Genomic DNA, 14908 nt, shown 5'->3' with positions numbered 1-14908 from the left:
CGGGACGGGACGGGACGAGGGCTCGCGCGTGCCTTGCGCATGCGCCGTATGGTGCGGGAGTTTTTTTTTTTCTTCTTCTGCGCGCGCGCAGTGCAGCTTCCCGCGACTGTTGGGTTTTGGCGCGAAAAGGTCTCTCTCTCGAGGCGCCTGAGGGGAATTTTTAGAAACACACGAAACGAGGCCAAAAAGACAGAAGTTTGAGGAAGAAGTCAGCTTAGGGAGCCCCACATAATGAAATAAGGACATTTCAAATCAGCAACTATTTATTACTCAGTATTTCTTTAAAAAGCACTGCTTTTTTTAAAAAAATAAAGAGACAAAAGTAATAATAATAATAATTTTTTTTTTATTTATATCGCGCCCTTCTCGGTTCAGAAAACCGGTCTCAGGGCAGCTAACAACAAATTTAAAACAATTGATGCAACAAAAAACCAGCATAAAATACAATATAAAATGTGAATAACAATAAATTCAGAATTAAAAAATCAATTTAGGGGGAAACCCATCCAATAAACATTAGATGATCACCAGGGCTAGCTGGCTGAATTAGTCCTATTTGGGCCAGCAAGGAATATATATACGTAACCACAAACATTTCATTGAACCAACAGGGTATTCCTTTTATTTATTTATTTAATAAATAAATAGGCACCAGTGGTGAATATATAACCACAGGCAATTTCATAAAATACCATATTCTGACATCGTTCAAGATGAGATTTCTTTCAATGTCTATTTGATTTTCTTCGGTAACATTTTATCCCTGAATTTTTTCCCTGACGTTGGAATGTGATTTGGAAACTGCTTAATGGATTCCACACCCCCTTAAAAGTTTGGAGCAGTATAGATGGATTACAACAACAACAAGCACAGTATTCCTTTTATTTTTTATGAATCAGCAATCAGTATATAATTAAACATTTACTAAAACCCACACTGTTGATTTTGCTGTTTTTATATTAATGCATCAGGACTGAATAAACCCCCCATTAACATTTAACAAAACACTGATTTTATAGAACATGACTCATTATAGACCCAAGGGACTCGGGGTCTCCATGCACTTTCCTTTTTTATGTTTTTACAGTAAATTGGTACATCCATTTCACAATATTCTTCATTATCCTTCTACATTATTTGACTTCCCCTCATCTCCCTCCTTTTTACTCTTAGTTGTGCTGCATATCTTTCTACACCTAATTAATTTAGCTGCTGTTCATATATCTAGTCCTGCTTGGAGATTTATGTAACTGTTATGATCCTTTAAATATTCTCCAAAGTTTTCCCATTCCTCGCTTACAAGTTATGTTCATCCTGGTTTCTTATCTTTGCAGCCAGCATCGCTAACTCCACATATTTTGTTAACTTATTCTGCCAATCCTCTTTTGTTGGAACTGTTTTTGTCCTTCTGAATTTGTGCACAGGCTATTCAGTTGCATAAAGAAAAAGATTTAATGCATTCTTAGGTATCTCACCCTCTATTATACCCAAAAGGAACATCTCTGGTTTTTGGCGAAATGTCAACCTTAGCACTCCATGTGCTTTCCAAGGGTTTGGTTTCCTTGGAGTGAATTATTATTATTATTATTAATACCCCACCCATCTAACTGGGTTTCCCCAGCCACTCTAGGCGGCTCCCAACAGAATTAAAAGCACAATAAAACATCATAATGAGGCATCTGATGAAAACCTGCATTTTAAAATGAGCTTAAAAATATATATATTTGTAAATGTTTTGTATCTCTCAATCCAGGCAGAAACCAGCTGGGTGCTTTGGCAGATGTTTATCTTCCTAAACAGGGCCCCACTGATCTATAAGCAGGAGACGAGCACCTCAGGGTTGTAAAAGGAAATTACAGGCTGGGAGCAAAAGGTCACACTGACCATACAAATTACAGAATACAATCAAGCTGCAAAAACCCAAATTAAGAGTTGGTAAATAGTAAGTTTTATTGTTTAACAGAAGACTCGAGTCATATTTTCATAAGGTTAAAAAGGGCAAGAGCTAATAGAAACAGCAGCTGGCTAGGGAAAGAAGGGTTGTAAACCGAAAGTGTTTTTATTAAGTTCCTTTTCTTTTAAAAATCTATATATGCTATGTATGAAATATATTGGCTTAAATGTAATTATGCAAAGGATTTAGAAAGTAAGAAATGTTAGATTCTTATGTTAGATTCTTATTTCATTGATGGTGTGTGAGAAGGTGAACCCAAGATCTCTGTTTAAGATAAAAATTAAAAACCATGCACCATCTGTTTTAGCCATCTGTTTTGCAGTGAATAGGGCAATAGGGCAAAGATGATCTGATAATTAAGGTGCCTGGTCGAGGCAAATGTAAGACATATGGCTACTTGTCTGCCATTTATGGATAGAAGGAAATATAGCTCTTTGTCTCCCATAAAAGGTAATAGGAAATGGGTGTATCTTTTATGATTGGTTCTAGCAAACAGCCAATAGGAATTTCAACCAGGCTGATTGGACAGAGGCAGCCAAAGGAGGAGCAAGGGGTCTGGGCTGAGGGAATATAAGTGCTGGCCATCAGGGCTGGAATGGGCAGAGCTTTGGTAACCATATACCACTGTGTCTCTCATTGATTTGTCTGACAAATAAATTATTATTTTAATTTCTCTATTGCTGCGTTGAATATTTCATTCCAGCTAAGCGTTAACCACAAGCAGGGTGCTACAATAATTTTTTTAAAAAAAATGCAGACCCTGCACAGTTGGCCCCAAATTACCATACTTTTCTGTGTATAAGACTATGGGGGTTTTTACTTTAAAATACAGTGGTGCCTTGCAAGACGAAATTAATTCATTCCGCGAGTTTTGTCGTCTTGCGATTTTTTTCGCCTTGCGATTTTTTTCGCCTTGCGAAGCACGGTGTCGGGAAAGTTTTGGAAAAGCTTCAAAAATCACCAAAGTCTTTAAAAACCTCAAAAAAGGCTACCACACCGCGTTCTATGAGTTGCTCCTCGAAGTCAAGTCGCAACTGTATTAACGGTGTTAAGAAAAAGGAAACAAACTTGCAAGACGTTTCCGTCTTGCGAAGCAAGCCCATAGGGAAAATCGTCTTGCGAAGCAGCTCAAAAAACAAAAAACCCTTTCGTCTAGCGAGTTTTTTGTCTTGCGAGGCCTTTGTCTTGCGAGGTACCACTGTAAAGTCTTATACACAGATAGTGCATATGCCCATTTTCTAAATTTGGGGTCCCCAAAAGTAAGGAGCGTCTTATACTTGTGGGCATCTTACACACGGAAAAATACGGTATTTGCAAACAAACACGGTCGACTCTGCTCACATGGGGGCTAACGTCTGTGGAATAGTGCAAGGGCTCCTTAAGATTTGGATAGGATACTGACTAATCCATTTCTTGTCTGATGCTGTATTGTTTTTAATATTTGGTTGGAAGCCGCCCAGAGTGGCTGGGGAAACCCAGCCAGATGGGTGGAGTATAAATTATTATTATTATTATTATTATTATTATTATTATTATTATTATTATTATTTTCTTTCTCACCCTTTTCCCTCAGCTTAGTCTGATGCAGAAAATATACCTTCCAACATTTCTCCGTTGAAAATAGGGGCGTCCTAAGGAAAAGCGGGACATTCCGGGGTCAAATCAGAAACTGGGAAGGCTTCCGTAAATTCGGGAAATAGGGACACTTGGAGGGTCTGAAAAATGTTCAGAGCGGCTTATTCGAGAAAAGAAAAGGCAGGCACATTCAGTTGGTTCAGAAGAAAACTCCCCAAATTCTTATTAGGGCAATGCAGAAGACTACAGCAGTGCATCTGGCGCTTGGTGTTTACAACCCTCTTTTTTAAAGATGTAATTCCTCCATGGCAAAGGGGTTCCTGGACAAGCAGTGCTGTCTTTAGCATATGAACTGCCGGGGTGCAAAGATCTGTCCAGCACCCCCAATTAACTTTTATTATGTTTATGTCAGACACCACGCTTATGCCTTATCTCTTGTTTATGAAAGACTGGAGGAAAAAGAAACAAACTTTTTTATTTGCTCATTTATTTACAATACACTTATACTTAAGTATAAAGCACCATCACACTTAAACTTATAAGTATTGTTTAGGCACCTACCTCATTGCAGCGCAATACAATACGTAACTGTCAGAGCTGCTTCCAGATCCTAGCTCACAGAGGATCACGCTAGCCAGCGTTCACTTTATAAAAGTCTTTATTGAGTTACAGTTTCCATTCTCAAGCTGCTGCGTGCAGCTCTACGTCGTATGGGTTAGACCGGCGAAGCTCCGTCTGAGTCTCCGCCCCCTGTGCACCAGCTTACTAACCTAGTCTTACTCCACCTTTTCCGCCTGACCGTTCTTCTCTGGGTCCCTCTGCCCCCCGTGGTCTCTTCCTTCCGGGATTCTTCTGACGCGGACCCCCGGACCCTCCTGTCTCCTTGCGCCGGGCTTTAGGACCTGGCTCCCTTTCCGGGCTGCTTACTGCGCCACCTTCCTGTGCATTTGAACTTGGCGCGCGCGCCCAACCTTCCACTTTCCGCCTGACCGTTTCTTCGCTCCCCGATGGAGGTGTGGCCACTCCTGACTCGTGCCCTCCCTCCTGTTGCGAGCTGCCAGCGCTTGATACCTGGCGCCCTTCTTCTCCCCTGCTCTCTGTTGGTGACGCTGGTCCCGATTTCCAACTGCTCCCCTCTGAGCCCCCTCTGGACCCTTCTTCCTGGGGTGTTCCCCTAGGTTCCCCCCTTGTTCTGGCCACTGGTGCTCCTTTCTGTGAATCTTCTGATTCACTGGAAAGACTCGGAGATCTCGGGTCGTCGTCATCACTCATCTTTTCCTCTGCCTCCTCCCCCTCGCTCTCTGTTTCCTCCCTTGCCCTCGCCTCTGCTCCTGAACCCCTGACAGTAACATAATATTTTGATGTAAGGGTTAATTTCGCGTGCATGGCACCGTTGTGAATGACAAGTGCCACCGCTGGTGCGGTGCGTCTTTGGTAAATGAACGCACAAAGTCGAAAGTCCTTTAGTGAAACAGTAGGTATACATTTTGGTAATACCTAGGTATATGTGTACAGTGGTACCTCAGGATGCAAACAGAATCCGTTCCAGAGCCCCATTCGCATACTGAATAGAACGTAAGATGCGACTGCACATGCGCGGGTCATGTTTTGCCACTTCCGCGCATGCGTGTGATGTCATTTTGAGCATCTGCGCATGCGTGAGTGGCAAAACCCGGAAGTAATGTGCTCCGTTACTTCCAGGTAGCCGTGGAGCGCAACCCGAAAGCACTCAACCTGAAGCACATTCAACCCGAGGTATGACTGTATTTTGTTTTTCTGGCTTGATCAAAAGTATTTATAATTTCACAACAGATAGATAGTTAAGAGCTTAGGCAGCTTTAGCAGCAGAATTCGGCGCCTGGGTGCCTTGCACGCCTAGGTAAAGACGGCTCTTTGGACAAAATTAAATGTTTATGTAACTCTCCCCAAAAAACCCCACAAAGGGTAGGAGGAAGCTGTTTTGTTCCTTGGGGCTGTTTCTGACTTCATCAATTGTTGAGGCAAATTGGATTATCCAGGAGACAGAGGAGGAGAGGATGAGGCAAGGGGAAGGCGGAGTGATGGAAAACAGCCTCTCATCTCTGCCTTGAGAAGGGTGGCCTCCATGGACTTCTTCATTAGCTGCTGAGGAGAGCGGTCTGCTGGCCCGAGAGCCTCTTCCGAGGATGCCAGGATCGGTTTGCATGAAGTACAACAGACGGCAGCGGTGGGGAAGAGTGGCTATTAAAGAGCCACAAAATTTAATTGAGAGCCTCGCTGGAGGAAGAGCGTCGCTCAGGGCCTTTTAATTTCCCAAGCTCCTGGTTGGACTTCAGCGGCTGGGCTTGATTTCGCTGTTCACCAAAGTTGTGTCTGAAAGCTCTGGCTCTAAAGCACACTCCTCCTGAGTAAGCCTCATTGAGCACCATGGGACTTGCTTCCCAGTAAATGTGCACATTAAGCATGAGCTGCACTTCTGTGCTAAAAAAAAGAAAGAAATCAAGGTAAATCTGAATATCACAAGTCAAACAGCACGGATGCTCAACTCCTGCTACAAGACCACCCTGATTACATAGTAAGGGAGACACACGGCAGCTCAGTGGTAGAACACATGGAGAAGGTCCCGGGTTCTAATTTTGGCATTGTAGCAGGAACCCCCCCCCACCCCAATCATTCTGTTTGTACAAACTTCACACACACTCAGACTTCCGGAGGCGGCGCGAAATAAGTAATGGCGGTCCTCTTTGCGCTGCGAAGAGGGGCTCCGCAGGAAAGGGACGTTCGCTGCGGCAAAGCGACGACCCATTAAGATAAACCACGAGCAGAGTGAGCTCGTGGCCGTGGGATCCGGCGGGCACCTAGAGCGACCCCCAAAACGAAGAAGGGTCCCCGTAAGGGGGTCCGGAAGCGCGGAGGGGAAGCGGTGCTGTGGATTCATCGCTCTTTCTGCGGGAGTGAAGCCGCGCGGCTGTTGCTGATGAGCGCCGACCTTTCTTCCTTAAGAATTGGATTCTAAATCATCTACTCGTGAGTAAGAAGAGTATTAATTTCGGGACTACAAAGTGAAAATTTGGCTGAAAGCGGGAGACGAGAAAAAGGAAGTCCGTCTCCCGGTAGTGCTTAGAGATCAAAGGCAAAGGAACTGACAAGCTGGAAGCAATAGAAAGGGATTTTAAGACGGGAAGTATCATGCGTCTGGTGGAGTTTGTAACTGAAGGGAAAGGCAAGCTTTTATTTTTCTATCTGCTATCGTGTTGATTTTACTTGAGGATCCTCTCCTTTACTGGACTTTTAAAACTTTAAAAACTTTAAAAACCCCAGTCCCGGGCTTGCAGGGGGTAAAAGCCTCCTTTGCGGATACATATACAAAGTTGAAATGGATACATAGAGGCATCATTGGTGGATACAACTAAATAACTGTATCTTGCATCTTCAGATAAACTATTGTGGCAATATTGAAAGGGCTTTGCCAGTGGAAAAAAGTTTTCTTTAAGGACTATTGTTAATTTACTTAACTGCAGGAACTTTAATGGCGACTGAAACTTTCTTCCTTCTTTCCTGAACTGTAACAACACTCCCTCTAGTGGAGTTTGGGATTTACAAATTCCTGAGAACCAACTTTGTTTTGACTCTCTGTGGTTTGGTTATTTACTTTGAGGCCTGTCTTTCCCATGGAACATTTGACAGTTTGACCTTGAATCCAAAGGCAGGTGTGGAATGAGTGGCCCACCGAAAACAAGAGCTGCGTCGAAAGCAGGAAAAGGCCAATTAGTACAAACAACTCTGATTTCTCAGGCTCGCAGATCTTCAGTCCCTGCCGTTTTACAGGGAGCTGTACCCTCAACAACAGCTCCATCTAAGGAAGCTGAACAGCCAACAACTGAGGATATGGCAGCAGGGGGATCTGGAACTCTTTTAGAGGAAATGCTACAACAATTTGCAATTTTGAACAAAAAGGTTGATGATCAAACTGCAAAAATTGACTTAGCTACATCTTCAATTACTAAACTTTCTGAACAGGTGGCTAAGCATTCACAAGATATTGGGAATCTAAAGGACGCTACATCTGAAAATCGGAAACTGGCCGAGGCTGCGAATGAAAAAGCAGGTCAAGCAATTCAGAAAGCGGATGAATTGAAAGGAGAAGTAAGGCCGCTTTACAAACATGTCAGCGACCAGCAGGCCTACCTGTCTATGGTGGAACTGAGAAACAGGGAAAATAATTTGAGATTACGCTCTATCCCAGAGATTGAGAAAGAGGACCTGACTGGCTTTTTGACAGCAGAATTTTCTAAATTCTGGGGTATAGAAGAAGATTCAGATTTTAAAATAACAACTGCATTCAGACTGGGAAGAGTTGCCAAGAAGGACAGGCCTAGAGATTGTTTGATTATCTTAAGGACCAAGCAAGAGAGAGACAAACTACTTGACCTACATTTCAATAAAGCACTTGAGATCCAGGACAGAAGAGCACAAATTTACAAGGATATCCCTAAACAACTACTGGATCTCAGATCCAACTACACTGATCTAGCTGGACTTTTGAGAAGCAACGGAATACCCTACAGGTGGGAGTTTCCACAAGGCCTATCATTCAACTACAAAGGAAAGAAGATTAAAATCAAAACGAAAGAGGATAGCCAGAAGTTTCTACACGATCACGGAGAAGACCTGCAGAAGGGAACAGCAGTTCCTTGGCCTCCACCTGAGTCTGGGAAAGAGCTAGTACCCTCGGATTTAGACAAGAAAGAAGACACCCCATAAAGAGCAACAACAGATTGATACAGGATGTCTCTACAGCTGTATAGTTGGAATATTAATGGCGCAAATTCCCCGGAAAAACGCAAAAGGATTTTTCATATTTTGAAGAAGGAACATTTGGATATAATCTGTCTGCAAGAAACCCACGTGACCAGGCTTCACAGGAAAGTGTTAATAAACAAAAGATTAGGCCAAGAATTTATCTCATCAGACAGAGTTAAAAAGAGAGGAGTGGTGATCTATGCAAAAGAGAATTTATCACCAAAATTTTTGTTTAAAGATGAACAAGGAAGAATCCTGGCAATTGAAATACAAATCCAAGGAGAAAAAGTTTTGATATTAGGAATCTACGCACCAAATGAGGGGAAATCAGAATTCTACAAGAAGCTTCATGAGACATTACTGGACTATCTGGACTATTCTAACATCATTATGATGGGAGACATGAATGGGGTGGTCTCTACCTATATGGACAAGTCACAGAACCAGAACCTGACCAAAGATGGAAGACTACCAAAGACTTTTTTCGAACTAACTGACAATATGGACTTGATTGATCTATGGAGGACGAGAAATCCCCTAGGTAAAGAAGGAACTTTTTTTTCTGAGGCCCACCTGTCATGGACAAGAATCGACCAAATTTGGACAACTAGAGGTCTGGCACCTAAGACCACAAGAGTAGAAATCTGCCCAAAGACATGCTCCGACCACAACGCTCTGAAAATGGAAATGAGATTTACTACTGCCGACTCCTTCAGATGGAAAATGAATGACAACCTGCTAAGAGATCAAGAGATTGTAAAGAAGGCCAAAAAAACTTTAAAGGACTACTTTGAAATTAACCTCAACACCTCGGTGGAAAAAAGAATAATCTGGGACGCAAGTAAAGCTGTTATGAGAGGGTTTCTGATACAACAAAATACGATCAAGAAAAAACTTTGGAATGGGAAAAAGGATAAGATATTAGAGAAGATAAGAGTCGGAGAGAAAAAATTAAGACTGAATCCAAAATCAAAAGAGACTTTAAGAGAAATTAAATTTCACCAGTCACAATATATGAAATTGATTAACCAAGAAGTGGAATGGAAAATTAAACAAATGAACCAAAGATCTTTTGAATCTGCGAATAAATGTGGGAAGCTGCTAGCTTGGCAGTTGAAAAAGAGACAAAAATTAAATTATGTTACCAATCTAGAAGTTGAAGGAAAAAATATTCAGAAACCAGGAGAAATTAGAAAGTGTTTCCAGAAATACTTTAAAAAACTGTACACCCAAGGGCCTGAGGAAGGGACTGAGATAGAACAATTCTTGAAAGATAATGGCCTACCAGAATTATCTCAAGAGAAGAGATCAATCTTGAATTGTAAAATAACACAACAGGAAATCGAGGTTGCCATACAGAACATGCAGTTAGGCAAATCTCCAGGCCCTGATGGACTTACCTCCAAGTACTACAGGATGTTAAAGGACTACTTGACACAACCATTAATGGAGGTTTGCAACCAGATTATGGGGGGAGGGAGGGCACCAGAAACGTGGAAAGAAGCATTCATCACACTGATACCTAAAGTGGAAACTGAAAAGACTCAACTCAAGAATTACCGTCCCATCTCACTCCTAAACGTGGATTACAAAATATTTGCAGACATTTTGGCAAATAGATTTAAAAAGGTTTTAAATGAAGTAATTCATAAGGACCAAGCAGGCTTCCTCCCAGGTAGACATTTGTTTGATAACACCAGGAACATTATTGATATTCTGGAACTTCTACAAACAAATATTAACACTAAAGCAGTGTTAATTTTTATTGATGCGGAGAAAGCCTTTGACAATATCTCTTGGAAATTTATGAAGAGAAACTTGGAAGGGATGGGAGTGGGAAGGGGGTTTGAGAACGGAATAGAAGCAATCTATTCCGAACAAAAAGCTAAGTTGATAGTGAACAATGTGGTGACAGAAGAACTTCAGATTGAAAAAGGAACACGTCAGGGGTGCCCCCTGTCCCCTTTATTGTTTATTTCAGTCCTGGAGGTTTTGCTGAACATGATAAGGAAGGATCGGCAGGTACAAGGAATACGGGTCGGAGTGAAACAATATAAACTGAAAGCATTTGCAGATGACTTGGTTTTAACATTACAGGAGCCAGAATCTAGTACAAAAAGAGTTTTGGAACTGATACAGAAATTTGGTCGGGTGGCGGGTTTCAAGTTGAACAAACAAAAAACTAAGGTGTTAGGGAAAAATTTGACAGCTACTGAAACAGAAGGGTTTCAGAAGGAAACAGAACTAAATATTGTTAAAAAAGTGAAATACCTGGGGGTCAATCTCTCTTCCAAGAACTTGAATTTATTTAAAGATAATTACGAGAAATGTTGGTCAGAAGTTAAAAAAGATCTAGAAATTTGGTCAAGACTGAAGTTATCCTTGTTAGGCCGAATTGCAGCTATAAAAATGAACGTTTTGCCAAAGATGTTGTTTTTGTTTCAGGCCTTGCAGATTGTGGACAGAGTGGAATGTTTTGGAAAGTGGCAGAAGGATATCTCTAAATTTGTCTGGCAGGGCAAAAAGCCCCGAATAAAGTTTAAAATACTAACTGATGCAAAGGAGAGAGGGGGATTTGCCCTGCCGGACTTAAGGATATATTACGAAGCTGCAGCCTTCTGCTGGATGAAAGATTGGATCTTGTTGGAAAACACTGATGTCCTAGATCTGGAAGGCTTTAATAACTCGTTAGGTTGGCATGCGTATTTGTGGTATGACAAGGCAAAAACATATGGAATGTTTAAAAACCATATTGTCAGGAAAGCAATATTTATGGTCTGGAAAAAATACAAAGACTTATTAGAAAGCAAAACTCCGAGGTGGGTATCACCAATAGAGGCCAAGGCTCGGAAAAAACCCAATATGGAGGCCGGTTGGCCGAAATATTGGGAAATAATAGAAAACATTGGAGATAACTGGAGGTTGCAGAGCTTTGAAAGGTTAAAGGGTAAAGTGCAAGATTGGTTTCATTATGCCCAAATTAATGAGGTTTTTAAGCTAGATAAAAAACAGGATTCCAGGTGGAAAAATCGAAACTTGAGACAGAATTGCTAGAACCAAAGACCAAGCTATTATCGAGAATGTATAACTTGCTGCTTAAATGGAATACTCAGGATGAGACAGTTAAATCAGCCATGATAAAATGGGCTCAGGACATTGGTTATAACATCATGTCTGAGGACTGGGAAAGGTTATGGACCACCGGTATGAAGTTTACGGCATGTAATGCCTTGAAAGAAAACATTATGAAAATGGTATACAGGTGGTACATGACCCCAGTCAAGCTTGCTAAGATCTACCATTTGTCCGATAATAAATGCTGGAAATGTAAGGAGGCTGAAGGGACATTCTTTCACCTCTGGTGGACCTGTCCAAGAGTGAAGGCCTTCTGGGAAATGATATATAACGAGTTAAAAAAGGTGTTTAAATACACTTTCCCTAAGAAACCAGAGGCATTCCTCCTGGGCATTGTCGGCCAGAAGGTGTTAAAGAAGGATAGAACTCTTTTTATGTATGCTACTACTGCAGCAAGGATTCTTATCGCTAAGCATTGGAAGACTCAAGATTTGCCCACACTGGAGGACTGGCAGACGCAACTGATGAACTACATGGAACTAGCCGAGATGACTGCAAGGATCCGAGATTTGGGAGAAGAAGCAATGGAGGAGGATTGGTGTAAATTTAAGGACTATTTGCAAAAGTATTATAAGTTATATGAATCTTAAGACGCCGTATGATTTGGAATATCAGCCCCAGCAACAAAAATGGTTTATATAAGAAATTGGATAATTTTTATGAAAGAATCAAGGTTTAAATGGGTAAAAATGATAATATGTTATATTTTAAAAGTAAATGGAAAACAAGAGATTTAAACTTAAACTGCAATTGAAAGTAAAAAGAAACACATGAAACAAGGTTATAATTTGCTGATAATTTTATTGTTAAGAATGCATTATGAGGGAGATGTGGGGAAGCCCGATAGAAATCTGAAATAAGTTGTTGAAATGGTTGAGATTTTCTGTTTTTTCTTTCTTTCTACTGTCTATGTTCTTTCTTTTCTATCTGTAATTTGGAAAAAAACGTAATAAAAATTATTATAAAAAAAAACAACAAACTTCACACACACTCACACTCACACACTACATACGCCACATTTCTGTTATAAATTCATAGAAAATCAACCATACATCGGATTTGCACTGTTCCATTTTTATTTTACTCCATATGACAAGGACTATCGAAGGGGGGGGTGGCTTGGTTCTGGTCAGCCATAATCCCTTCACCATCCCAGCACATCCACAGGAGCCCTGCCCAGTTGCTATGTCAACCCTGATGATCCCAGACAGAAGACAATCAAAATCACAAAGAACAGTGGATTCACCACAGGCTGAAACAAAGGACAATGATCAGATCTTCCCTCTGGGGGCAGGAAACTGCAAACTCCCCTTTGTCTCCTGGAAGCGACTCATGGGCAGGGGGAAAGGAGGAACCAGCCAGGTGACAGGACACTCAGGTTACCACCACAACTCCTCCCTCAACCCCTCCTTTCTGTAATGTATGCATGATGTCAACCCCTTCTGTAATGTATGCATGATGTTTCTGGGGGTGGGCTTGACCTAGAGGATGGGAATTTCAAAAGTTTTTATAAGGTCTTGCACACCATCTTTCTGGGTCTTTTCTCTCTCCTGCAAGTGAGGGGAACACCCTGTTGCAACAGTTCAATAAAGGCCAAGCCTACAGGCTGCTGTTTTGCTCCAAGTTATCCTGGTTGGTGTCTTTGTTTTTGTCCAAGGGAGCCCTCGGATTTTTCCGGTAACAGCATCTCCAGTTAAATAGGATCAAGTAGCATTGGAAAAGTCAGCTGTGTGAGACCATGGAGAGCTACTGCCAATTAAAGCAGATGGTACTGGAGTACTTGGTCAAATAGGCTGAACTGGTTATAAGGCAATTTCTTACTTCAAAGGTCCTCAGGTACTGAAACAGAAACCATTTAGGGGTGAGATATTTGGGGAGTAACCACACCAATGGCATGTTTGGAGGGGAGTGATAGACCTGCGACAGATGATGAGGCAACTATGTCCCTTTCTGATCAGATGAGTAGAAGAGCCAGGACTACTTTTTGAGAAGCTATTGGAGGACATCGGTAAAAAAAGAAAAAAACTTTTAACCAGCTTCATGTTGTACAGACTCCATTCCTTGTTCTGTCTTATTTTTTAAAAGTTAAAATTTTCAACAAAAATAACAAAAACAACAGAAAAATAAAAAATAACTAATACAAAACAACAACAAACATAGAAAAAATTACACAGAAACAATATCAAATCCATAAAATGGGATTCTCCGAATCCCGTGACTTCCCTCCCCACCCCGTTCCTTAAGTTTTCTTTGCAACTGCATATTATTTCTACTCCAAAATATTTTAAATCTCAGATTTCCTATACTATCTTTAAGATTACAAGTGTTCTTAAAATTCTGACAGTGTATTAACCTGTTCGCAGTACTTCTGTAAATACATATAATAAACATTTCCCATTCTTTTTTTAAATTTTTGTCATCTTGATTTCTGAGCTTTCCAGTTAGTTTCGCCATTTCAGCATAGTCCATTAACTTGGTTTGCCAGTCTTTAGTCGGGACTAATAGTATTTAGTCTTTGGGCTAATAGTACATGAGTCATTCCCTTCTCGGACAGGTGCTCTTATTTATTAAGAAACATTCTCCACGGCTTTATAATTAAAAAGATATATTCTAACTTCCAGGCTTGCCTGCCATAATGTGCTTCATGTAGGACTACCCTTGAACATAACTCAGAGCAAAACGCAGCTGCCCACATTTTCGGCAGATGTATACAGGATGCGCTGCTGTCCCTTTTGCACTGGCTGCCTCTATGCTTCCAAGCCTAATTCTAGGTCTTGTATTGACATGTAAAGACGTGACGCCCCACTAGGGCTGCCATACGTCCGGATACGCCCAGGGGAAATTTCCGAAAGGCAGCGTTTTGTCCTGGATCTTTGGGGTTTGTCTAAAAAAAAGCTCAACAATTAAAAAGCTCAACAACTTTTGGGGTGTCCTGGTTTTTACTTTTTGAAATAGGGCAACCCTAGACCCCACTAACCTAAGAAACTGCCTCTCTCCCTATCAGGTATATGCCCATGACTGTCATGCATAAAAAAAAACACAATTCTTGGGTACAATTCCAGACATCTTTGCTCTTAGGCAGGCACTCTCCCCGTATTTGTTCATATTTGCCCTGTGTTAGGATTTTGTACTACTCCAATTGGCACCACTGGAGGGCACTAAAATGTAACAAAAAAATTAACAAATAAAAAGTTGCAACCAGCAGCCCCAAAGCCCATCCTTTATGGACAGACTCTTTACCTGCCTTAGGGCAGATATTCTCAGACCGTATTCCAGGGGTCAGCAACCTTTTTCAGCCGTGGGCCGGTCCACTGTCCCTCAGACCTTGTGGGGAGCCGGACTATTTTTTTTGGGGGGGGGAATGAACGAATTCCTATGACCCACAAATAACCCAGAGATGCATTTTAAATAAAAGGACATATTCTACTCATGTAAAAACATGCTTTGCAGGACACCTTTGGG

This window comes from Podarcis bocagei (assembly GCF_964188305.1).
Source record: "Podarcis bocagei genome assembly, chromosome: 14".
Taxonomy (NCBI): domain Eukaryota; kingdom Metazoa; phylum Chordata; class Lepidosauria; order Squamata; family Lacertidae; genus Podarcis; species Podarcis bocagei.
The sequence above is the reverse complement of the archived record's forward strand: the minus strand, read 5'-3'. Positions refer to the sequence as shown.